Below are 25,405 nucleotides of genomic sequence, written 5' to 3'. Positions count from 1 at the left end.
ATAAAAAGCTTCTACACAGTGAAGGAAACAATCAGCAAAATGAAAAGACAACCTATGGAACGGGAGAAGGTAACTGCAAATGAAATATCCGATAAAGGCTTTTTACCCAAAATCTATAAAGAACATCTAAAACTCAACACCCCAAAGAACAATCCAATTGAAAACTGGGCAGAAGACAAGAATAAACACTTTCTAAAGAAGACATACGGATAAAGCAGAAGATGCGCAACATCACTGACCATCAGGGAAATACAAATCAAAACTACAATGAGATACCAATTCACACCTCTAAGAATGGCTAAAATCAACACAGGAAAGAATGGGTGTTGGTGAGGAAACCCTGTTGCACTGTTGGTGAGAATTTAAACTGATGCAGCCACTCTGGAAAACTCTGGAGTATGGTGGCTCTTCAAAAAGTTAAAAATACCAATATTGCACTATATGTTAAATAACTAGAATTTAAATAAAATTTTGAAGAAAAAAATAAATTTCCAGATAGTATTTAAAAAAAGTTAAAAATAGAAGTACCAAACAATCCAGCAAAGGCACTACTACTAGGTATTTACCCAAAGGATACAAAAATACTGAATCAAGGGGATACATGGGGATGTGTGTGTGTGTGTGTGTGTGTGTGTGTGTGTATAGATATAGATAGATATAAATAAATATGCATATAGATATATAGGTATATAGATATATATCGTGCTATTTGCAATGACATGTATGGAACTAGAGAGTATTATGTTAAGCGAGATACCTCAGAGAATGGCAAATACCATATGATTTCACTCACATGTGGAATTTAAGAAACAAGCAAAGGGAAGTAAAAAGAGAGAGAGAGGCAAGCAAGAAACAGATTCTTTAACTATGGAGAACAAACTGATAGTTACCAGAAGGGAAGTGGGCAGGGGGATGGGTTGAACAGGTGATGGGCAATAAGCAGTGCACTTTTTGCTATGAGCACTGGGTGTTTTGTAGAAGTGTTGAATGATTATATTGTACACCTTAAACTAATATTACACTGTATATTAACTAACTGGAATTTAAATTTAAATTTAAAACTTTAAGAAATAGAAAAAAAAGTCTGGTTTCTGGTCTTAATTCCAACAGCAATTGGTTTAGCTTAGGAACCTTAGATTAGTCAATTCACTGGAGAGGTTCTGTTACACTGTTGGAAAAAAATAGGGATAATAACATACTCTTAATGGAATAAAGTTAACTGCAAAACAAAAGTAATTTGGTCATGTATGAATGCTGTATTTCTGATAGGAACTAGACTAACTAGCTTATGATCGTTAACAAGTCAACTGATTTTTCTGGGTCTAGTCTAAACATGGTGCAAAGCACAGGGTAATCTCCCTGATTTCTCCCTAACATATTTTGTTACTCTTTTGTCTCCTCACTATTTTAAAATTTCTCTTTTAATAATCTTCTACAGTATTTACCCTTTGGGATCATCATAAAGCATTGAATGACTTCAGAAACCTATTAGTGGCCTGTCTGTATGCAAGTTTTCCCCTTCTGTGATGACCTGCAGCTGCTGTAATTCCTTGGGCGAAATTAAAGTGATGGCATGAATGCCTGAAATCCTATGCATATACGATAGATAGATAGATAGATAGATAGACAGACAGACAGATAGATAGGGAAAGATCTCCACTCTACTTATAATCAAAGACTTCCAAACTAAAGCCAGATGATGATACTGCTCAGTATCTATTTATATGGAGATAAACTTTTTAACTAAATAAATAAAACTTGCCAGTGCTGGCAAGATTTGGTGAGACTTCTATGCCCTTGTACATTGTTGGTAGCATTATATATTGGTACGATACTTTTGGCAATGTGAAATATAAAATGTCTCTTTTGGAAATTTATCCTAAACGCATACTTCAAAAGAAGAGAAAAACAACTGCGGGAAAATGTATATTCCAGAATTCTTTTCTTTTTTTTTTAGTTTTTTTTTTTTTAATGTTTATTTATTTTTGAGACAGAGAGAGACAGAGCACGAACGGCGGAGCATCAGAGAGAGAGGGAGACACAGAATCCGAAACAGGCTCCAGGCTCCGAGCTGTCAGTACAGAGCCCCACACGGGGCTCAAACTCACGGACCACGAGATCATGAACCAAGCCGAAGTTGGATGCCCAACTGACTGAGCCACCCAGGCACCCCAGTATTATTTTCAAGATAGTAGCACTAGGATCAACCTAAAGATCTAATAATTGGAGAACAGCTGCTACATTTTAGTAGAAACACATAACAGGATATTATGTTATGATGAAAATGATAATTACAGAGAGGCAGAAACTATAGTTCAGTAAAAAGATCAGAATATACAATTAGTACAAATTCATATAATGTAAAAATATGCACACAATAGGAGTTTATATGAAATTAAAAATGGGGAAAAATCGTTAAGCTGGTAACAGAATGGACAACTGTTTTGATTTTACATTTAAAAATATGTTTCTTATACTTTCAATTAAAAATATCTTTTGGGGGTAGGTAATATATGAGCCACACTGTACCCTTTTGCTTCAAACTCAGCAATGAATTAAATCTAACTCCAATAAAGAGTATGTACCTCTTTCTTTTCCCATTCTGTGTCTGCCCTGCCTGTTCTGTAACAAAATTGAATTTGGTCTAAAAAGCCATTTCTTGAAGGAGTCTTAGTTGCTCAGATGGAGAATGGAAAACTTTTCTTTTAAAAAAAATCTTGTTTTATAACAATAATGCAAAGCAAATTTACAGATTTTGCTTCATCTCTGAAAAATTCTAAGGAGCTGCACAATTAGGCTATGCTTTCTATATATTTGGTCTTGCTTGGAGATGAGGCCAAGAACTAACTGAGCTCTGAAATTAATTTCAGCTTAAGATCTTGGCATTTAGCTAGGAAATTCCCCACCGGAGAAAATGAGAATACTCCAAACTCACTGTCACCCATAAATCAGGAATGCTCCATCCAGCTGCTTACCTGGTAGCTGTAGCTGCACCCTCCCCATTTAATCCCAAAAGAATCTCAACCTTTTGTCTAGAATCTGATGAAGAAAAAGGACAGATTATGGATTAATGACGTGACAAACTACTCAACCTCCTAAATATTTCATCTCAGCCCAGTCATGACCTTCTTTTGTGAAACTGGAAAGGCATTTTTGCTTCTTCCTGGGCTCAGTTTCTCTGCTGTGCAATGAAAGGTTTAGAACAGCTGTCTAGTAAGATTTCTCACACCTGGTGAGATGGGGAAGATTGAGAAGGACTATGAAGTCTAGTTTTCCTTGGAGACCTGATTTGCTGCCTTCTGCCTCCTTTTGAGAGATGAATGATGTGGGGTACTCAAAGAACTCAGGTCTTAGAAAAAACTTATTTTCCCTCCCAACCAGTTGAAAGCTGTGTCCAAGTGCAGTTAAGCAAGTCACCTTATGTTTAGTTTAGATAAAGGATTAAGTGTTGACATGCATGGGCTCCGGTGTGAGCCAGTACCTGTCAAGAGGCTTTGGCCATCCTTTTTTTCTTCCTGTCTTCTTTCTTTATCTCTTCTGGTTCTGAGGAGAGATGCTGGCCAGTTTGTAAGAATTTTATCATTTTTTTTAGTCTTTTTCTACTTGGTACCCATATGGCAGGATGGCCCTTAGAGAGGGCAAGTGAGTAATGAGGGCCCCAGGGAGCCTGGGCTAATCTGTACTTATGGAGGAAGTGATATTAGTCAGTTATCTCGGCCCCTGGCACTCTTGCCTCTATTGTAGTCTGAGGAAGGGTGGGAGAATAAGGAGTGGGCACTGAGGGCCTGTAAATGCTTCTCCTAGCCAGGGACCAGGCTGGGGCTTGCTCAGGTTTGGCAGAACTTGATCTTCACTATACATTTCCATGCACACACACTCCTACCACACTCTCTCATGTACATGCACACAGTTAAGCCTCCCTTCTAGAATCACGGGATTCTATGGAGCACAAAGGATCACACAGATCATTTTATTTCAATCTCCAACCTGAAGCATGAGCCCTGTAAAGCATCCCCCAAAAGTGTCCGTTCAGCCTGTTGGAACTTCTTCAAGAATTCCCCTCCATCAACTATTATAGAACGGATTTAAGGTTTGTCTCCATCCTGCCTAAAATCTTGATATTATATTATCTACGTGACCATTTCCATGAACACCTAAATAAGCTTTAGTCTTTCTCATCTTAAAAACAAAACAAAACCAAAAACAACAAGCAGAAATAAACAAAAACTCCCTTGACTCCCTTTGCCCTAAACCTGTGGCCCCATTTTCTCAATCTCCTTCACAAGAAAACTTCTCAAAGAAGTTATCTGTGGTTGCTCTTTACTTTTTCACCTGACACTCTCTCCTCATCTTACTCCAGCTAACTGAAACTTCTCTTGTCAATATTATCAACTACTTCCAAAACCAATGTTGCAAGATCCAATGTAACTTTTCTGTTTCTTCTCACTTGAATTTTCAGTGGATTCAATTCAACACAGCTAACTTCTCTGTCCTCCTTGAAACGCTCTTTTCTTGGCTTTTGTGATACAAAAATTACCTGATTTTCTCCCTTACTCAATGGCTGCTGCTCCTGTTTCTCTGTTGGATCATCCTCGACTTGAATTAGAAATGCTGAAGTGCTCCAGAGCTTATTCCCAGGACTTCTTCCCCACTTCATTTTCCTTAGACGTTCTATGCCAATCATATAATATTTCCTAATACCACATATACCCCAAATACTAGCCCTGACTCCTCCCTAGAACTTCAAAATAATATATAAAACTAGATACTTGACATTTCACTTTGATGTCTAAAAACCATCTTAAACAGTTCAGTTAAAATGCAAATGACCGACCAGCCAATCTAATAAACAAAAATCAAATCCTTAATTTTCACCCTCATAATGTGCATTTCCCCCAAATATGCTGATTTCAGCAAATGATGCCACCATCTCCCATTTTCTCAGGTAAATATCTGACTTACCCTTGAGCCTTCTCTTTCTTTTCCAGTTTATATCTAATGTGGGAGCAAGTCCTATAATTATACTTCCAAAACATACCCCAAATTTCTCTACTCTTTCTTTCTCTGAGAAACTTTAGTAAAAAAACTGCCATCATATTTCACCTGGAGTACTATAATAGCTATTAGTCTTTTTATCACCAATTTCAATCTTGTCCCTCTATTAGTTCTCCATAGAGTAGCCAGAGTAATCTTTCAAAGCTCTTCTGCTTAAAAATCTAAACATGTAAAAGTTACTAGGGGACCTCTGACAGTCTTCCTAACCCCTCTCACACTGAGCTTCAGGTCTGCAGTTTCTTTCTGTCCCCTGTTAACTCAAGCTCCTTCTACCTTAAGGCTTCTGCACTAACTGTTTCCTCTGCCTGGAACGTCCTTCCTCCTGAGCATGGAGGGCTTCTCTCATCATTCTATCTCAGTTCAATGACACCTACTCAGAGAGGTCTTCCATAACAACCCAATCTAAAGTAAAGAACCAGACAGTATTTACCATGTAAGCCTAATGTCATTCTCCACACAGAACTTATCATTGTTTGAGATTTAATCATCATTTATTTGTTTCTTTTATTGCTGGTTTCACCTCACTAAGCTGTGAATTGTATGAGAGCAAGGACATTGACTATATCTTTCACCATGAATTCTCCAGTATGAGGAACAAAGCCTAACAATGTGGATTTTGTTAAATAAAGAGTAGGTCGGGAAGCTCTTGCTCTTAGACACACCAGCCCACATTTTTTACGCTAAAATATTACCTTTTAAATATTTAGTACTCAATGATTAGGAGGCCAGAGAAATTTTATCAATTTTGATTTAATATTTCCCATTCTGATGTGTTTTCCTACTGTGTCTTCTAAAAACTCCCAAGTGAAGCAAACAAAGATGATCTCAGTTTACCTGCTTAACTGGTTCAATCTTGTCCATAAAGCTCAGTATTAAAATTTCCTTATCCTACTATTAGAGATTTTTTTTTTAATTGTGGTCTGTCTCTTCAGCAAATGGTGTTGGGAAATCTAGACAGCAACATGCAGAAGAATGAAACTGGATCACTTTCTTACACCATACACAAAAATAAATTCAAAATGGAAGAAAGACCTACATGTAAAACAGGAAACCATCAAAACCCTGGAAAAGAACACAGGCAGCAACCTCTGTGACCTCGAATGGAGCAACTTCTTACTAGACATGTCTCCTGAGGCAAGAGAAACAAAAGCAAAAATGAACTACTGGGACCTCATCAAGATAAAAAGCTTCTGTACAGCAAAGGAAACAATCAGCAACACTAAAAGGCAACCAATGGAATGGGAGAAGATATTTGCAAGTGACATATCATATAAAGGGTTAGTATCCAAAATCTATAAAGAAATTATCAAACTCAGTATCCAAAAAACAAATAATCCAGTTAGAAAATGGGCAGAAGACATGAATAGACACTTTTCCAAACAGGACACATGTTTGGACACATGTTAGGTGGCTAACAGACACATGAAAAGATACTAAACACCACTCATCATCAGGGAAATATGAATCAAAACCATGGTGAGATACCACCTCACGCCTGTCAGAATAGATAAAATTAACAACACAAGAAACAACAGACGCTGGCGAGGATGTGGAGAAAGAGGAACCGTCTTACACTGTTGGTAGCAATGAAAACTGGTGCAGCCACTCTGGACAAGAGTACGAAGGTTCCTCAAAAAATTAAAAATAGAACTACCATATGACCCAGCAATAGCACTGCTAGGAATTTACCCAAGAGATACAGGAGTGCTGATGCATAGGAGCACATGTACCCCAATGTTTATAGCAGCACTTTCAACAATAGCCAAACTATGGAGAGAGCCTAAATGTCCATCACCTGACAAATGGATGAAGAAGATACGGTTTATATATACAGTGGAATAGTACTTGGCAATGAGAAAGAATGAAATCTGGCCTTTTGCAGCAATGTGGATGGAACTGGAGGGTATGATGCTAAGTGAAATAAGTCAGGCAGAGAAAGACAGATACCATATGTTTTCACTCATATGTGGATCCTGAGAAACTTAACAGAAGACCATGGGGGAGGGGAAGGGGGAAAAAAAGTTACAGAGAGGGAGGCAGGCAAACCATAAGAGACTCTTAAGGACTGAGAACAAACTAAGGGTAGATGGGGGGTGAGGGAGAGGAAAAAGTGGGTGATGGGCATTGAGGAGGGCACCTGTCGGGATGAGCACTGGGTGTTGTATGGAAACCAATTTGACAATAAATTATATTTTAAAAAAAGAAGATGTGGTGTGTGTGTGTGTGTGTGTGTGTGTGTGTGTGTGTATGTGTGTGTGCGTGTTGGAATATTACTCAGCCATCAAAAAGAATTGCAATTTGCAACATCATGGATAGAACTAGAATGTATCATGCTAAGCAAAATAAGTCAGTCAGAGAAAGACAAATACATGATTTCATTCATATATGTAATTTAAGAAACAAAACAGATGAACATAGGGGAAGGGAAGGAAAAATAAAGTAAGATAAAAACAGAGAGGGAGGCAAACTAAGACTCTTAGATACAGAGAACAAACTGAGGGTTGCTGGAGGGGAGGTGGGTGGATATTGAGCTGAATGAGTGATGGGCATTAAGGAGGGCACTTGTTGGAATGAGCACTGGGTGTACATATAAATGATGAATCACTAAATTCTATTCGTGAAACCAGTACTACACTATAGGTTAAATAACATGAATTTAAATACATTTTTTAAATGTGGTAAAATACACAGAACATAAAATGTATCATCTTAACCATTTTTAATGTACAGTAGTGTTAAGTACATTCACACTATTATATGACAAGACTCCAGAACTTTCTTCATCTTGCAAAATGGAAACTCTTTACCCATTAAATAACAACTCCCATTCTGCTTTCCTCCCCAGCTCTGGCGAGCACCTTCTACTTTCTGTCTCTATGAATTTCACTATTCCAGGTGCCTCATATAAGTGGAATCCTGCAGTAATTTCTGCACCTGGCTTATTTTACTTAGCATAATTTCCTCATGGTTCATCCATGTTGTAGTGTGTGTCAGAATTTCATTCCTTTTTAAAGCTGAATACTATTCCTATTAGAGATATTTAGCCTTGCATTCGTATAAAAGCCATAGATCACAGAATCTCTTTATCACAAAACTTTATATTTCTTCATTTTTCCTTGACACTTTAAGGTCAAGGTTGTTGACATTTCAAGGTCAATTTTATTTCCATCAAAGCACCATTTCCTGGATGTCCTGAATTGGATGAAAATGTCTTTAATTCACTGGGTATGGCTGCTCTGTTTTCTACCTGAAAATTCCATAGTCTCCTTATTCCTGAAGATGTGTTTGCTCTCTCACCATCCTTTGAATGCATTTCTTCTCAGGCTGCTGGGAAGAATGTTCAGCTTCAGTTTCCACTCAAAGATCAACAGCAATCTGGTGAGGGAACTCTAGGTCAGGAAGCCTCATTGAGATACTACCATTATGTTTACTCAAAACCAACTCTCTTCTGCTCTTTATGTGTTTAAAAGACATATTCCAAGGAAAGATATCCTGAAGCTTAGCTTGGGTCTCATGTATTTATCTTTGGCATTTACTCTGTCACATCAATTGGGTAAATAACTGTCACATCTTGATTTCCTGAATACCAAAGGACACTCTAATGGTACCGGTTGTCCATGTGGACTAGATAAGTGACACTTTTTGAAAGGAAGTATGGATTGCTATAGACGAAGAAACTAGAAAACATACTGTTTAGGAAAAAACAAAATAAAATCCACTACATTGTGAATAGTAAATAAACATTACCTCAAAACAGGGATTATTTGACCATCTTGTTTCTTCTGAGAAAATTAAGACTGTGTCATCACCATAAAATAGTTCTTTAACCTATCCTGGTCCACATGGAGATGATGTTACTTTATTTTTTAATTTATTTTTTATTTTTTGTATTAAATATAATTCATTGTCAAATTGGTTTCCATACAACACCCAGTGCTCATCCCGACAGGTGCCCTCCTCAATGCCCATCACCCACTTTCCCCTCTCTCCCACCCTCCATCAACCTTCAGTTTGTTCTCAGTCCTTAAGAGTCTCTTATGGTTTGTCTACCTCCCTCTCTGTAATTTTCCCCCTTCCCCTCCCCCATGGTCTTCTGTTAAGTTTCTCAGGATCCACATATGAGTGAAAACATATGGTATCTGTCTTTCTCTGCCTGACTTATTTCACTTAGCATCATACCCTCCAGTTCCATCCACATTGCTGCAAAAGGCCAGATTTCATTCTTTCTCATTGCCAAGTACTATTCCACTGTATATATAAACCGTATCTTCTTCATCCATTTGTCAGGTGATGGACATTTAGGCTCTCTCCATAGTTTGGCTATTGTTGAAAGTGCTGCTTTCAACACATGTGGGGTACACATTGGGGTACATGTGCTCCTATACATCAGCACTCGTGTATCCCTTGGGCAAATTCCTAGCAGTGCTATTGCTGGGTCATATGGTAGTTCTATTTTTAATTTTTTGAGGAACCTCCACACTGTTTTCCAGAGTGGCTGCACAAGTTTGCATTCCCACCAACAGTACAGGAGGGTTCCCATTTCTCCACACTCTCGCCAGCATCTATAGTCTCCTGATTTGTGCATTTTAGCCACTCTGACTGGCATGAGGTGGTATCTCAGTGTGGTTTTGATTTGTATGTCCCTGAAGAGGGGTGACGTTGAGCATCTTTTCATGTGTCTGTTGGCCATCTGGATGTCTTCTGCAAAAGTGTCTATTCATGTCTTCTGCCCATTTTCTAACTGGATTATTTGTTTTTCAGGTGTAGAGTTTGGTAGGTTCTTTATAGATTTTGGATCATAGCCCTTTATCTGATAGGTCATTTGCAAATATCTTTTCCCATTCCGTCGGTTACCTTTTAGTTTTGCTGATTGTTTCCTTTGCTGTGCAGAAGCCTTTTATCTTGATGAGGTCGCAACAGTTCATTTTTGCTTTTAATTCCCTTGCCTTTGGGGATGTGTCAAGTAAGAAATTGCTGCAGCTGAGGTCAAAGAGGTTGTTGCCTGCTCTCTCATCTAGGGTTTTGATGGTTTCCTGTCTCACATTCAGGTCCTTATCCGTTTTGAGCTTATTTTTGTGTATGGTGTAAGAAAGTGGTCTAATTTCATTCTTCTGCATGTTGCTGTCCATTTATCCCAGCACCACTTGTTAAAGAGACTGTCTTTTTTCCATTGGATACTCTTTCCTGCTTTGTCAAAGATTAGTTGGCCATACATTTGTGGGTTCAAATCTGGGGTTTCTATTCTATTCCATTGGTCTAAGTGATTCAATCAAATGGAACAATACCCATATCACAGGAATTCCAGAAGAAGAAGAGAGAGAGAAAGGGGCCGAAGGTGTACTTAAATCATAACTGAGAACTTCCCCAATCTGGGGAAGGAACCTGGCATTAAAATCCAAGAGGCACAGAGAACTCCCTTCAGATGTAACTTGAATTGAACTTCTACACAACATATCATAGTAAAACTGGCAAAATACAAGGATAAAGACAGAATTCTGAAAGCAGCTAGGGATAAACGGGCCTTAACATACAAAGGTAGACACATAAGGGTAGTAGCAGACCTATCTATTGAAACTTGGCAGGCCAGAAAGGAATGGCAGGAAATCTTCAATGTGATGAGCAGGAAAAACATGCAGCAAGAATCCTTTATCTGGCAAGCCTGTCATTCAGAATAGAAGGAGAGATAAAGGTCTTCCCAAACAAATAAAAACCGGAGGAATTCATCACCACTAAACCAGCCCTACAAGAGATCCTAAGTAAGTGAAATGTTGCAAGGACCACAAAGTACCAAAGACATCACTACAAGCATGAAATCTACAGATAACACAATGACTCTAAACCCATATCATTCAATTATAACACTGAATGTAAATTGACTAAATGCTCCAATCAAAAGACATAGGGTATCAGAATGGATAAAAAAAAAAACAAGACCCATCTATTTGCTGTCTACAAGAGACTCATTTCAGACCTGAGGACACCTTCAGATTGAAAGTGAGGGGATGAAGAACTATCTATCATGCTACTGGAAGTCAAAAGAAAGCTGGAGTAGCCATACTTATATCAGACAAACTAGACTTTAAATTAAAGGCTGTAACAAGAGATGAAGAAGGGAATTATGTGATAATTATAGGGTCTATCCATCAGGAAGAGCTAACAATTATAAATGTCTATGCACTAAATTTGAAAGTACCCAAATATATAAAACAATCACAAACATAAGCAACCTTATTGATAAGAATGTGGTCATTGCAGGGGACTTTAATACTCCACTTAGAGTGATACTGTTACTTTAAAAAATCTTGGTACTAGCAAACATTTCTTTAACTGCTATAATCTCCCATCTAAAAAAAAAACCCTGGAAAAGTAGCTGCAGAGAGAATCAAATCAAGAAATCTTTCATCCTAGGCAAAGGGTCCACATGAACCAATTGTGAACAGACAGGTTACACAGGTGGTTTTAAGGATAGCACAAATAAAACCTTCCTCCTAATATCCCAAATATGGATGCACTCACACCCCTGGGTGTACAGAATCTACGAATTGTAGAAAGGTTTCTGACCTTGGAACTGAGATTCCAAATTGAAAAAGATATATATATTGCTAGATTATTTTCTCACAGCCTGTGCTAAGAGTTAATGTCACTAGCCAGAGGCTTGACATCTATAAATGAAACAGTAGGTTTTTGTGTTAGGGCTATTAAAATGATCATGAATGATATCCCTAAAATAAAATATTCACTTCCTTTCTCCTGCAGCTAATGCTGAAAATTTCTTCAATGAGGTTTTATTTATTCAGATTGTGCATGCAAAGTTAAAATTCAAGGAGCTCTTGGAAGCAAGGAACCTAATAACAACTGTCACCTCGTATCAACAAGCCATAGCCTGGGTTTGTTGGAACTTGTCTAAAAGAAATGCTACTTGAGAACAGTTCCTTACAGAATGAGACATACAAGAAGTACTTGGCATACAGACTTGAAGAACCTAGATGACCTGGAAAAGAACAGCGTTTCACTGTTTTTGTAAGACACATGAGGTTAAGTTGATCAGAATGAGTAATTTAGGGCTCTGTACTACCATGAAATCCCTGAGTTTGTGGGAATGTATTGGTCTGGGAAGAAGAGGAGATAACCAAAAAACAAAGGTAGGAAGGTACTAGAGACAAGTTTACCTGGTGTAGAATTTTGCCCAGCAAATGCCTAATCTTGCATCCTTTCCATTTTCTGTAACCTACAGTCTTGATAGGTGGACAGAATTGGAGATTACTGTAAGAGTAGAAAAATTAATGCTCTGGAGATCATAGGAATGGGGTGCTGGTTGAGATGACCTATTGAGAGACGGGAAACTCAAAATATCTTTTTTTAAAAGTTCATTTATTTATTTTGAGGGAGAGAGAGAGAGCATGAGCAGGGGAGGGGTGGAGAGAGGAAGAGAATCCCAAGCAGGCTCCATGCTATCAGCACAGATCCCGAAGATCACTGTGAGACCATGACCTGAGCTGAAATAGATCTTTAACTGACTGAGTCACCCAGGTGCCCCTCAAAATATCTTTTTGGTGAAAATCAAATATCAAAATCAAAAAATATCTTTTTTTTTTCCTATCCTTTCCAGATAGCTAGTGCTGGAAGCTAGCTCTGGAAGAGTCAGATCCTTAACTGACTGAGTCACCCAGGTGCCCCTCAAAATATCTTTTTGGTGAAAATCAAATACCAAAATCAAAAAATATTTTTTTCTATCCTTTCCAGATAGCTAGTGCTACAATGCTAGTATCAGCTTCCCTGAAGTTTCATGCCCCAGAGAAATACAGACTTTGCTCTAGAAGCAAGAGAAGGCAGCAGGATACATGAAAATCAAATATCAAAAATCAAAAAATATCTTTTTTTCTATCCTTTCCAGATAGCTAGTGCTACAATGCTAATATCAGCTTCCCTGACATTTCACGCCCCAGAGAAATACAGACTTTGCTCTAGACACAAGAGAAGGCAGCAGGATACAAGTAAATTAAGAAAGTCTTGTAGACATATCTGGGGCCAAGTCATCAAGTCCTAGTTCTGTTTCTCACTAGCTGTATAATCTTTTAAAAAGTTTTAAGGCTTCCTTATCTCAATTCTGATCCACAAAATGGCATCTAATAATACCTCTCTTACATGGTTTTAAGAAGTTATTTAGATAACTTATGTGCCATGCTAAGCACATTTTGGCTGTGATTAAACTGTGCTATTCATTGCCTAATTGTAATCCCTTAATGTTCCCAAGCAAGAGAAAAATCCATTCTGAAGGCAGATCAGAACACATTAGTAAAAAGAGAAGTAAAAACTAGATCAAGGTGGGAGAGATGGAGATGGATGAGGGGAGGATGATCCCACTTGTGAGAGCAGTCTCAGGAGTGCTCAAACACAAAGAAAGTACAGAGCAAAGGAGACATAGAGAGGAAGAGATGAAGGGAAGTGTAATAAATGGCCCAGGAGCTGATCAGAGATATCAAGGGGGACCTGGCTCTCCTCTTCCCAGATGGCAAAACCCTCTAGGTGCTCTGGCCTGTTAACTGAATGTCCCAATAAACCTTCATGCAGAAGGAAAAAGCAACAACTTTCTTTCCAGGAAGAGGCTTTTGTCTATTTAGGTGCCAGTATTACAAAAAGAAACGCATTAGTGCATGTGCCAGGATCCTTCCAGGCTAATATTTCACAACCCCTTTTTAGATTCTTATAAGTTTGGGCTGCTCTGAATCCAAATAAAGAGAAATTTCGAAAAGTTTTGATTCTTGACATATAAATATTTGACCAATTATTCAGACCATTTCAAACCTGATTACGGTTATTTTTCACTATTTTCTCTTATTGGTCTAAATATTTTTTCCTGAGGGTATTATGCAAATAAAGGTTTTTCAGATCTAACCATTCAGAAGGACAGCTAGATTTAAGTAGCCAATGGCTGGACAGCTGGGCCAGCAAGCCCAGGAGACAGCTGAATTGATGCGCTGAATTCTGTAGAGTTCAGCCAGAAGCAAATTTTTGACCTCATTATCTTAGAAATTTCCTTATGTGTATGTATGTATTGACCAAAATAATCTTAAAGTTCTCCACAACTTGACTAAACTTTAGACAGGTTTCTTCCTGAGTATAGACAGTTCCCTTCTCTGATTTCTCTTTTCTTAGAGCAGTTACTCTAGAAAACTTGAAATTGTAAATTCTTTCTTTGCCTCTTTAAAATGGATATAAATCTTCTCCCAGCCTTTTGCCTGTCTTTCCCAAGGACCTGGGAACTATCTCAGTGAAATGCAAACATTGAAGGAGATAGTACTCCTATTCCTCAGTCTCTGTGGGAGGATAGGAGCCTAATTTAGGTGGACAATTAGCAAATACAGGTGGCCTAATCACAGAGAAGAACATGTGGAAACTCATGAATAATTCAATGTATTTGACACAACGCAATGATCAATATCCTCCCCCACAATCCTCTAGTGCTTTTCAACTAGCTCATACCAGTTTTTTATTTATCTTTATTTAAAGTATAGGTGACATACAATGTTATATTAGTTTCAGATATACGACATAGTGATTTGACAATTCTATACATTACTCAATGCCACAATAAGTGCAGTCACCATGTGTCACTATACAATGTTATTATATCATTGAGTATATTCCCTATGCTGTATTTTTCATCTCCATAATTTATTTATTTTATAACTGGAGTTTGTATGTCTGAACTATTTTAATCTATTTTGGTTTATTTAACTACCTTAATTTATTTTATTAATTATTATTAATAATATATTATAATTAATATATTATAATTGTATAATATAATATGTCAATATATTATTATATTAATATAATTATATATTAATACATAATTAATATAAATATATTAATTATAGCATATTATATAATATATTATATAATATAAATATAATATAAATATATAATATACTATAATATTAATTATTATATTAATATTATAATTATTAATAATGATAAAATATTATTATTTAACTACCTTAATCTATTTTGCCCATCGCCCCATCCATCTCCCTCTGGCAACCACCAGTTTGTTCTCTGTATTTAAGAGTCTAGTTTTTTTGTTTTTGTTTTATTATTCATTGGTTTTGTTTTATAGATTCCACATATAAGTGAAATCATATAGTATTTGTGCTTTAAAACTCTCCTGCCTTTTCTTTCAGTGGAGTTCAGTCTCTCTCCCCTATTGCAGGGTTTTTTTAATGTTTATTTATTTATTTTGAGAGATAGAGAGAGCACTTGCATGTGCATGCAAACAGGGCAGGGGCAAAGAGAGAGGTAGAGAGAGAATCCCAAGCAGGCTCCAAGCTCAGTGCAGAGCTCAACACAGGGCTGGATCTCACAATCTGAGCCAAAATCAAGAGTAGGACATTTAACCAACTGAGCCACCCAGACGCCCCTCTCCCCTTTGTAATTTTAAGTCTAGTATAAAAGTTGAAAGAAGAAAACTACACTAACAATAACTTATTAATGGAAACACAATATTGAAAAATGCTCCAGAGATGAGACAAGAGGATCAAGGCATGGGAAATGAAAATGGGCTTAGGTAAAGACATAACAGTTTGATTTCCACTGTTTTCTATGGGTGAATTTGGGAAAGGTTTTGATCCCTCCTTTTTTTCCCCCCAAAGTTACCACAGAGATAATAATATTCTCTGTAAAGTTGTGAAGATTTCATTAGAATGTGAGGATTTAGTTACGAATAGTGCTCAGCACTAATTAAACATATGACCTTCAGTCATATATTTCCAACTTTTTCAACCATTCTAAATTTAAGTTCCCAGTATCTCTACAAAGATAAAGAAAACTAAGGGAACAGAGACCTAAGAAGCAGGTCTTGCCTAAGTGAGGCAAGCATCACTACAAGTTAGATGATTAGAGGACACAAAAAAAGAAGAAAAAAGAAGACATATTCCAAGTGAAATATGCAGAGAGAGAGGGAATTAAGAAAAGTCAGCAACTCTGTGTTAAAAAAAGAAAACTGCAGGCCTAAAATGGCATCACTTAGACCGAATTTCCAAACCAGAGCTTAATACCCAGTCTAGCTGCAGTTTTAACCTCCTCCAGAAATGTGACCTTAACCAATCAGTTAGGAAAATTTTTCTTTCCGTTAGCACCAGTGAGTCTCTCACCTGGGTCCTCTCCATCCCCCAAAGATGAGGTAATCTGAATAAGACACTTTGCTTTTTCCCCTAGCAAACATCCTCCTCTAGAACAATCTTTTTCTTTTGCTAATAATTTTCTTGCATTGTCTATAAAAACCTTCCATTTTTTACAACTTCTCAAAGGGCCTCTACTTGCTAGATGGGGTGCTGCCTGATTCATGAATCATTTAATAAAGCCAATTAGATCTTCAGATTTACTTTGTTGAATTTTGTTATTTAACATCTGGTAGATAGGCAGGAGAATTCAGGATGGTACCTTGCGTCTATCTTCTGAGATAGAAAGATTGACCAGGTTTTCTGCCTTGATGGGCAAACAGGTCTGACTTCAGGAAAACTTTGCATCTGGGGACAAACAGTCTTTTTCCTTTTTCTTTCTGGATATAATTGTGAAAAAAGTGAACCATACTGATTGAGGTTACAGGAATCCCCAATCAAAATATTCAGAAGCATTTCTGAACTTACTAGTGTATTCTGAAGAGAGCCAAGATCAATCAAGAAGTTACAATTCTCGGGGCGTCTGGGTGGCTCAGTTGGTTAAGGGTCCAACTTCGGCTCAGGTCATGATCTCCTGGTTCATGAGTTAGAGCCCCATGTTGGGCTCTGTATTGACATCTCAGAGCCTGGAGCCTACTTTGGATTCTGTGTCTCCCTTTCTCTGCCCCACTCTCACTCTGTCTCTCTTGCACGCTCTTAAAGATAAATAAACATTAAAAAAAAATTTTAATGTTACAATTCTCTCCAGGTAATTTTTTGAACACCTACCCGCATGCTGTTTCATTCCCAGTCACACATCCACTTTTTTCCTCCCATATAGCTTTCAGACCATTCTAAGTACCTGAGAGTATTATCAAAGCAAAGGATTATCAGGTCTAGTCAACCAGAAGTGCCACTAGGTTTAAGTAGCCAGTGGGTGAGCAGCTGAATTGGATCTAGAAGATGGCTAAGATGGTACCTAGCATTCCTTGGAGGCATAGCCTGAAGCCAAGCTTTCAACTTAATTTTTTGTTGCTGTTGTTTTTTGTTGTGGTGGTGGTGGTGAAGTTTTGTATAATAATAACTTCTAAATTCATAGCATTTTTTCATTATTGGTCTCTGCAATGTACTCTTTATTTTCATGCTCATTGCACAGGCCCATCTCCTTTCATTTGAATGTATCCTTGTATATTGGTGGTTTGTATAGTTCATGTAAAAGGTATTTATTTATTTAAATGTTTACTCATTTTTTTGAGAGAGAGTGAGAGGGGGAGGGGCAGAGAGAGAGGGAGACACAGATCCACTCAGAGCCTGATGCGGGGCTCAAACTCACACACCACAAGATCATGATCTGAGCTGAAGTCAGACACAACCAACTGAGCCACCCAGGTGGCCCTGTGCAAAAGGTATTTAAATGGCTTACTCTGCCATGTGCAATTTCCAGCATGTGAATTTCCACATAAAATTCAGCAAGATAGTAACAACTCATCTAGCTCGTTTTTTCTAACTACTACATAGTGCCCCATGGTATGCATCCACCAAGACTTTTTCCTTTCTGCTTCTCTGATTGACACCCATTATATAATTCCAAGTTTCCAACTCCATTCTTCCACAATCAATGCCAAAATGTAATTCTTATGTTTTCCTTTAGAGACCGTGTGTGAATGGGGGGGGGGGGGGGGGGAGAGTTGTAAAAGGAGAAAGAGAAGGAGAGGGGAAAGGAAATATGGGGTGGTAGGAAGAGAGAGAGAAAGAGGACACTGGGTCATAATTTATGCATATATTTAACCACTGTCATATCGCTCTCTACAATAACTACTCTTTCATTATTACCAATTTCTTGTCTATCTATACAAAGATATTCTAAGAATTTAGAAACGTTTATAACACATATATAGTCATTTATCCTGATTTTACTAATACACATACCCTACTCTACCCTGTGTCTCACTATGTCTCTGTTTCCCTCTTTCTCTATAGTTGTCTATTATGAAAATTGTATTTTCCTACTTTATGTGAAGAGCTAATTAGTAATGGATGATTCTTTTCTGATCAAATTGTGAACACAATGAATAATGCTCACAGGAATCAGAAACTGTAATAAAAAATTATTGCTGATATAAACTCAACTTAAAACAAAGAATGAATACTGATAAAACAAAGAAATATAAGGAACACACACACACACACACACACACACACACACACACACACACACACACAAAAGATCTACTGAGTCATGAGTAACTAACACTCCCCCTGAATTAGATTTATTTACCCATCCCATCATAGATAGCACAAGATAACCATACATGTCTCAACACAGGGCAGAACTTGCTCCACTAACTTTATCACATGAATATTTATTCATGTGAATAAACTAGCATGTACCTTCTCAATGAGCAAATAGGAAAGAGGGGAAAGGTGGGATTGAGCTATGCTTCTCCCTAACTCACCAATTAGGTAACAACTTGCCTCCTGCAGGGGTTGGAGAGATTCAGGCTTAGGGAAGGAATGTCTTAGCTTAGATTCCCTAGAACCACAGACTGAGAAGGATATTTGTATGTAATTTAATAGGAGAATGCTCTCAGGAGAAATCTATAAGGAAGTAAGGGAATCCATTATATCCAGTATAAGGAAGGAGTTGGATAAGAATGTTGTTTTGGTGAAGTCTAACAGCTGTATTCTAAGATGAAATCTACTGGGATGGCTGTAGTTCTGAACTTCAGAAGTTGATTTAATCTCTCATAATAGGCTCCACTTTTGAATAATGTAAAGAGTTACTTGGGACCCATAAAATTATCATAGTACCAGCCATGAAAGAAACAACAAGTAGCATCAAATAAATTATTATGAGCAAATTGAATAAACGTAACTCATTGTTCAATTAAAACTACATTACCATTGTCAAAGACCATAGCAGAGACGTAGAGGGAAGGGAAGGAGATGAAGAAAATTTTTGTTTTAGGGTAACCAGGACACCAGCCAGTCTTTGCTAATTGCCTAAAGGACATAATTTGGTTACTGAAACACAAATGGAAGAAATAATCTATCAAGAAGTCATTTTGACCCCACTTGCTTTGCCATATTTGTTGAGGCAAAGCCATTTATGCACGTGGATACATCTTTCAGAGTGTGGTATTTAACACTATCTTATAAAGTGTTAGCACTTGTAATAGTGGTAGTCCCAGTCTCTGATATGGTTATTGAGGTAAGGTATTAAGTAACAATTCAACTGAATGTATTTTAAAGATCTAATTGGCTTTATTAATCATTTCGTGAATTGTGCAGCATCCCATCTAGCTAGGAGAGGAGAGTTCCAAAGGGCTCAGAAATGGAAGGGTCTTTAAAGGCAGTAAGAGAGTGAGAAAAATGGAAATTAGCAAAGAATCCATTGTTTTTTGGCGAGGTCACGCTCCTAGGGGGAATTAAAGGGATCTTTTTTTTTTTTAATATGAAATTTATTGTCAAATTGGTTTCCACACAACACCCAGTGCTCATCACAACAGGTGCCCTCCTCAATGCCCACCACCCACCCTCCCCTCCCTCCCAACCCCCATCAACCCTCAGTTTATTCTCAGTTTTTAAGAGTCTATTATGGTTTGGCTCAAAGGGATCAGTAAATTTCCTAGTGCTGATCAGGAAATTCCTGTGTTGACTGGTTATAAGCTACATTTCTGGGGGGTTGAAACTGTAGTTAGATCCTTCTCAGTCTCTGGTTCTAGGGAATCCAACCTAAGACACTCCCTAAGCTTCAATCAATCTCTCCAACCTCCCACAGGAGGCAAGTTGTTACCTGATTGGTGAGTTAGGGAGAAGAAGCATTAAGTCTTGGTTTACTGACTTGGGGCCGTAATATAAGTGACACCATTTGGGGCCTATGGTTTTCTTAATAGTACTTTCTTTCCCTTTCAGAGTATTCAAAAATTTTGAATACATTTTGGTTCTACCATTTGTTTTTGATACCACAGGTTACATAAATGTGGACTCTATCAGGACAGCCTGTACCTCAATGGTAAGGTAAAATGTAAGGGGTTATGAGTAGGGCACCAACAATATCTCCTTTCTCTTATTCCTGATTATCTCATCTTCCTTTATTTTTTAAATTGCATTTTCCTCTTATTTTGATAATAAGACAAAAGCAAATTTATTTAAAAAAATTTTTTTTGCTTTTGATTTTAGGAGGAAAGATTTCAGAAGACAGTGTTCTAAGCATAGTTGTTATTCGTTGTTGTTTTTTAATTACCTTAAGCTTGTAACTATTTTATACCAAGACTGAGAAGATGGTATAATCATTTCATAGTGAAGTATTCAGTCTTTTTCTTTTGTTTATTAATAAAATATTCTTAGGGTAAATATTCAATGGGGTAATTTGGGGACTATTAATATCTTCACAATATTGAGACTTCCAGTACTTGAACATAGACTATTCTTTCATTTTAGGTTTTCTTTATCTTTCAATAATTTTTGTGACTTTGTTTTTTTAGTTTTAGCTTCACAGCAAAATTGAAAGGAAGTAATAGAGATTTCCCAAAACCCTTGCTCTCACACGTGTATAGCGCCTCCCATTATCAACATCCCCCACAAGAATCATATATTTGTTACAATTGATGAACCCGCACTGACACATCATAATCAACCAAAGTCCACAGTTTCCTTTAAGGTTTACTCTGCGGTTGTACATTCCATGGATTTGAACAAATGTATAATGACAAAACAGAGTAGTTTTATTGCCCTAAAAATCCTCTGTACTCCACCACCTATTCATCCTTCCACCACACCAAGCTCTGGCAACCACTTACATTTATACTGTCTCTAGTTTTGCCTTTTCCACAATGTCACATAGTTGGAATCAAAGTATGTAACCGTTTCAGGTTGGTTCTGTTCACTTAGTAATATGCATTTAAGGTTCCTTCATGTATTTTCATGACTTGATAGCTTATTTCTTTTTAGCACTGAATAATATTTCATTGTTTGGATGTACCTCTGTTTATTCTTTCCCATACTGAAGGACATCTTGGTTACTTCTAAGTCTGGGGAATTATTAATGAAGCTGCTATAAATATCGATGTGTAGGTTTTTGTGTGGACATAACTTTTTAAATCCTTTGGATAAATTCCAAGGAGCATAACTGCTGAATCAAATGGTAAGAGTATTTTAGTTTTGTAAGAAATGTCAAGCTGTCTTCCAAAATGGCTATACCATTTTGCATTTGCACCAGCAATGAATGAGTTGCTCTATATTCTTATAACAACATTTGATGTTGACAATGTCCACATTTTAGTCATTCTAAAGGATGGGTAGTGGTATGTCATTGTTACTTTAATTTGCATTTCCCTGATGCCATATGATGCGGAGCACCTTTTCATATGCTTATTTGCTATCTGTGTATCTTTTTTGGTAAAATGTTGAGGTATTTGGCCTGTTTTTTAAATCAGGTTGTTTGTTTTCTAATTTTTGTCTTATGAGTATTCCTTGTATATTTTGCATAACAGTCTTATATCCAATTGCCTTTTACAAATATGTTCTCCTAATCTATGACTTGTCTTTTCATTCTATTGACACTGTTCACAAAGCAGTTTTTAATTTCAATGAAGTTCAGTTTATCAATGATTTCTTTCATGAATCCTGTCCTTGATATTTTTAAAGTCATTGCTAGACCCAAGTTTTTCTAAGTTTTCTCCTGTGTTAACTTCCAGGACTTTCATAGCTTGCGTTTCACATCTAGGTCTGTATTCATTTTGAGTTAATCTTTGTGAAGGGTAGAAGGTCTGTGTCTAGATTCATTTTTTTGCATGCCAATGTCCAGCTGTCCAGCACCATTTGTTGAAAAGATTGTGTTTGTTCCATTGTATTGCCCTTACTCCTTTGTCAAAGACCAGTTACTATACCTATGTGTGTCTATTTCTGGGCTTTCTACTCTGTTCTATTGATCTATTTGTCTATTCTTTCACCAATACTATCTTGATTACTGCAGCTTTATAATAAGCCTTGAATACAGGTAATGTCAGTCACCCAACTTTGTTCTTTTCATTCAGTATTTTGTTGGCTATTCTGAGTCTTTTGACTTTCTATATCAACTTTAGAATCAGTTTGTCAACATCTACAAAATAACTTGGTGGGATTTTGATTGGGATTGCATTGAATCTATAGATCAAGCTGAGAAGTACTAACATCTTGACAATATTGAGTCTTCCTATCCGTAAACATGGAATATCTCTCCATTAATTTTTCTTTGATTTTGTTGATCTGAGTTACTTTCCTCATATAGATCTTGTACATATTTTGTTAAATTTATTCCTAAGTATTTCATTTTTTTCTGTTGCTAATGTAAATGGTATTGTGTTTTTAATTTTAAATACCAATTGTTCATTGCTGGTATATGGGGAAGTGATGGACTTGTACTTGTGTATATTAACCTTTTACCCTGAAACTTTGCTATAAATGCCTATTAGTTCCAGGAGTTTTTTTGTTTGTCTTTTGTCTTTTTTATCGTTTTTGTTTTTGTTTTGGTCAGTTATTTTGGATTTTCTACATAGATAATCATGTCATCTGTGAACAATGTTTTATTTCTTCATTCCCAATTTATATGCTTTTAATTTATTTTTCTTGCCTTAATTGCATTAGCTAGAACTTCCAGTATGATGTTGAAAAGGACCAGTAAAACGGGACATCTTTGCCTTATATCTGATCTTCATAGGAAATTTTGAGTTTCTTAGCATTATGATGTTAGGTGTATCTTTAACTTATCAGAGTCTACCTATATATAATATGCAGCTTCATATATAGGGTTAGAACCATACAATACTATGCTTCCATGTCTCTCTTTCTGTCTTATGTATTATTGTTATCATACATTTTAATTCTACATATATTATAACCCCAATATGCTGTTATTATACTTGCTTTAAACTGTCAACTACGCTTTAAGATTAATAAACGAGATAAATGCCTTTTATATTTACCCACATGTTTGCCATTGTAGGAAAAATTGTATACATCCAAATTTCCATCTGCTATCATTTGCCTACTGCTTAAAGAATTTACTTTAACATCCTTGTAGTTTTACTGATGGTGAATTCTTTCATTCTCCGTATCCTCACCAACATCTGTTGTTTCCTGTATTGTTAATTTTAGCCATTCTGATAAGTGTGAGGTGATATCTCATTGTGGTTTTGATTTGCATTTCCCCGATGATGAGTGATGTCGAGCAACTTTTCATGTGTCTGTCAGCCATCTGTATGTCTTCCTGCCCATCAGTTGACTGGATTATTTTGGGGGGTGTTGAGTTTGATAAGTTCTTTATAGGTTTTGGACATTAACTCTTTATCAGATATATCATTTGTGTATCTCTGCACCCATTCAGTAGTTTGCCTTTTAGTTTTGTTGATTGTTTCCTTCACTATGCAGAAGATTTTCATTTTGATGAAGTGCCAACAGTTTATTTTTGCTTTTGTTTTCCTTGCCTCAGGAGACATATCTAGAAAGAAGTTGCTACAAATGACGTCAAAGAGGTTACTGCCTTTGTTCTCCTCTAGGATGTTGATGGTTTCTTGTCTCACATATAGGTTTTTAGTCCATTTTGAATTTGTTTTTGTGTATGGTATAAGAAAGTTGTCCAGTTTCATTCTTTTGAAGGTTGCTGTCCAGTTTTCCCAACTCCATTTGTTGAAGACACTGTCTTTTTTCCACTGGATATTCTTTCCTACTTTCCTACTTTGTTGAAGATGAGTTGGGGGTTCATTTCTAGCTTTACTATTCTGTTCTATTGATTTATTTGTCTGTTTTTGTGCCAGTACCATATTGTCTTGATCACTACAGCTTTGTAATATAATATGAAGTCCAGAATTGTGATGCCTCCAGCTTTGCTTTGCTTTTTCAAGACTGCTTTGGCTATTCAGGGTCTTTTGTGGTTCCATATAAATTTAGGATTATTTGTTCTAGCTCTGTGAAAAATGCTGGTGGTAATTTGATAGGGATTTCATTAAATATGTAGTTTGCTTTGGATAATATAGACATTTTGGCTATATTTGTTTTTCCAATCTATGAGCATGAAATGTCTTTCCATTTCTTTGTGTCATCAATTTCTTTCATAAGTGTTCTACAGTGTTCAGAGTATTGATCTTTCACCTTTGCTTAGATTTATTCCTAGGTATCTTATTGTTTTTGGTGCAATTTAAAAGTGATTTATTTCTTAATTTCTCTTTTGGCTACTTCATTATTGGTGTATAGAAATGCAACAGATTTCTGTATGTTGATTTTTGTATCCTGGGACTTTACTAAATTCATGTATCAGGTCTAGAAATTTTTTCATGGAGTCTTTTGGGTTTTCTACATAGAGTATCATGTCATGTGTGAATAGTGAAAGTTTGACTTCTTGCCAATTTGGATGCCTTTTATTTCTTTTTGTTGTCTGATTGTTGAGGCTAGGACTTCAAGTACTATGTTAAAGACAGTGGTGAGAGTGGACACCACTGTCTTCTTCCTGACCATAGAGGAAGATCTCTCAGGTTTTCCCCATTGAGGATGATATTGGCTGTGGCTTTTATATATATAAAGGCCATATATGGCCTTTATTATGTTGAGGTATGTTCCCTCTAAACCTCTATGTTTTGGAATAGTTTCAGAAGAATAGGTATTAACTCTTCTTTAAATAGTTGCTAGAATTCCCCTGGGAAACCATCTGGCCCTGGAATTTTGTTTGTTAGGAGTTTTTTTGATTACGGATTCAATTTCTTTGCTGGTTATCAGTCTGTTCAAATTTTCTATTTCTTTGTGTTTCAGTTTTGGTAGTTTATATGTTTCTAGGAATTTATCCATTTCTTCCACATTGCCCAATTTGTTAACATATACTTTTTCATAATTTTCTAATTGTTTTTATTTCCATGGTGTTGATTATTTCTCCTCTTTCATTTGTAATTTTGAGTCCTTTCTTTTTTCTTTTTGATAAGGCGGGCTAGGTTTATGTATTTTGTTAATTCTTACAAAGAGCCAGCTCCTGTTTTCATTGGTTTGTTCTATTGGTTTTTTTAGTTTCTATATCATTTATTTCTGCTCTAATCTTTATTATTTCCTTCCTTCTGCTGGCCTTAGGCTTTGTTTATTGTTGTTTTTATTCTTCTTTTTGTTTGTTGCTTTTTTACACTTTTAGTTTTAAGTTTAGGTTGTTTACTTGAGATGTTTCTTATTTC

Source organism: Herpailurus yagouaroundi, unplaced genomic scaffold (genome assembly GCF_014898765.1).
Source record: "Herpailurus yagouaroundi ecotype Mexico unplaced genomic scaffold, PumYag 166, whole genome shotgun sequence".
NCBI lineage: Eukaryota > Metazoa > Chordata > Mammalia > Carnivora > Felidae > Herpailurus > Herpailurus yagouaroundi.
This window is presented reverse-complemented; position numbering follows the sequence as displayed.